The sequence below is a fragment of the Suricata suricatta genome, chromosome 6, assembly GCF_006229205.1.
Source record: "Suricata suricatta isolate VVHF042 chromosome 6, meerkat_22Aug2017_6uvM2_HiC, whole genome shotgun sequence".
NCBI classification, from domain to species: domain Eukaryota; kingdom Metazoa; phylum Chordata; class Mammalia; order Carnivora; family Herpestidae; genus Suricata; species Suricata suricatta.
Window position 1 is genome coordinate 112,634,709 of NC_043705.1, and position 2,377 is coordinate 112,637,085.

Below are 2,377 nucleotides of genomic sequence, written 5' to 3' on the forward strand. Positions count from 1 at the left end.
GAGGTGAAACTGAACGATGAGGGGCTAGAATCTCAGTTCCCTGGGGAACAACAATATCTGATCTCACACTAGTCACTTCAAAGATAAAGGCTTTGTTGAAGCAGGAAACATGGGGAGTGTAGGGTCCTGGTGGGTATAACCAGTTATGTGAAAGTACTCCAGGAAATGCCAAATACTGGTGCTTTTAAAGTCAGACAGGGACTGGGACACCTGACCGTCTCTGCTGGTGGAGCGTGCAACCAGGAGTTGATCCCTACGTTGGGTGGAGAAATTACTTAAAAAATAAAATCTATAGAAAGAGAGAGAGAGAGAGAGAGAGAGAGAGAGAGAAAGGAAGGAAGGAAGGAAGGAAGGAAGGCAGGCAGGCAGGCAGGAAGGAAGGAAGGAAGGAAGGAAGGAAGGAAGGAAGGAAAAAATGAGATGGGGCTAATTAAAAGGCTTTTGCTCACAAGGCCCTATAGCTCAGGGGTTAGAGCACTGGTCTTGTAAAACGCTTTTGCTGTATATTCATTCACTGAGCATTTCTGATAATATTTTAAAGTAAAATGCTTGCTTAACTTTAAATGTAAGACACTATCTTAATAGTTTCTAAAGTTGTATTATGTTATATAATCTTTATTGCAAACAAAATATTTTGTGAAGAGATGACAGTATTTTATAGGTGTCATTTCAGTGAGTCCGCGTCTGAGTTAAACATTCTTACATTTGTATCTCATATGGTATTGAACAATATAAAGACGAATGGCATAATTCTTTCGCATAATTACAATTTTTTTCCCTCTACTTAGAACATCAGATACCAAGTAAAAAAGACAGGAGAAGTCAAGACGGAGACCATAGGAGAAAGGTACCAAAAGTTTAGTATTTGCAATGGGACTTCCTCCTTTTTGAACTGAGGCCTCACATGTACAGTCTGTGCTGGTCCTGCAAACTGTGGAGGCATCTCTGCCCAGCTTGTTGAGGCCCCGGAGACGATACCGCCATGGCCTTGAAGTCAGCGACACTCTTTCAGGCGCTGCAGCAGGTATTTGGACATCCTACCTGACTCCACCATTGTGGAGTCCACCTCTCCAGATTCTCTTTGCCAGCTTATTGGGACCAACTCACTCGGCTCACACTGTTGCCATAGCCAGTCCTGTTTATTTGCCTGTCTGACTCTCAGGAGACTACCCACCCACAGGTCAAGACTCTTGTCACCCTGAAGGCCTACATGTGCTAAGGACCAGAGCCGGGAGGGGGAGGGGTGGGGGGGGGGGGAGAAGCAGCTTCTCCCCTGAGTCACCAGGGCCTCAGTGCCCACCTTGCTCCCACTCCAACCAGCAGTGACATGGCACCCTCCACATGATCTGTGGCTGCCAGTGCCACCACTCCCTGCCCGTGGGGAAGCCCGTGCATTCCAGCTGCTGTGACTGCAGAGAGGAGACAGAGGATTTAGGCAGCCAGAGTGGGCTCTCCAGACACTGGGCTGGCCCCCCAAGGACTGAGGGCTGGATCCCCTGCAGCATCTTCCCACAGTGGGGCCCAGGCCAGGCCCACCTCTGGGGAATCTGCCCAGGTTGGCTGCACAGTCCCCACGCCTGGCGGGGACTGAGCTGAACCTTCACCGTGGGGCCAGAAGCTAGGGGAGGCCATGAAGGAGGTCCAGGGGCAGGAGGCCTCACTCCACCAGGGCGAGTGCAGGCAGCACCGCCAGGCCTCCTGAGGTAGGAAGGAGTCTCGGGCCAGCGCCCTGCCCAGGCTTCACACAGGATGCCCTCTGCAGTGTTTGCAGCCACAGCTCAGAGAGCTCTAGCCAAGGAACAGCCCAGGCCACGCAGCCCAGGCCAGCAAGGAAGCCACAGAAGAGCTTCGGGAAGGGTGGCTTGTTGCTGAGCAAGCAGTAGCCATGGCAGCACACAGTGGCAGTACCCCAGGTGGGCAGGCATGTAGCCATGGCCACCAGCTCAGGGTACCCTGATGCCTGGCAGCAAGCACCATTGGTCTAGCAGCCAGAGGCAGCACCGTAGAGGGAGCAGGGCAGAAGCATGCAGAAGCTGCAGTGTGCCCAGGAAGCACACCCGCAACCAGCCCGAGCAGGCCAGGCATGGGTCAGTAGAGGGAGCTGCAGCTCCAGGGCCAGGGTGCGGCTGGGGCCAGCCCCCAGCAGCCACAGGCTGCTCAGCAATGCCATGGACAGCAGAGGGGTGGGTGGGTGGGTGCTCTGGAATGCATAGCATGGCTCAAGGTGTCAAAGGTGGTTTCGGACTGTGCACTTACTAGGAAACTGGGAGGACAGAATGAGAACACAAAGCCCGGGAAGATTCTTCCTAGTGATAGAGAGTCCCAGTGTGGGTTGGACTCAGCCTTGCGATTTTAGGAAAAATATCCAAATTCCTTG

General features: G+C 52.8%; 1 pseudogene; it reads right to left on the reverse strand.

The window, feature by feature from the left end:
• Positions 1 to 1,273: 1,273 nt before the first annotated feature.
• LOC115293524 lies at positions 1,274 to 2,170 on the reverse strand (annotated as a pseudogene).
• Between the last annotated feature and the right edge of the window lie 207 nt (positions 2,171 to 2,377).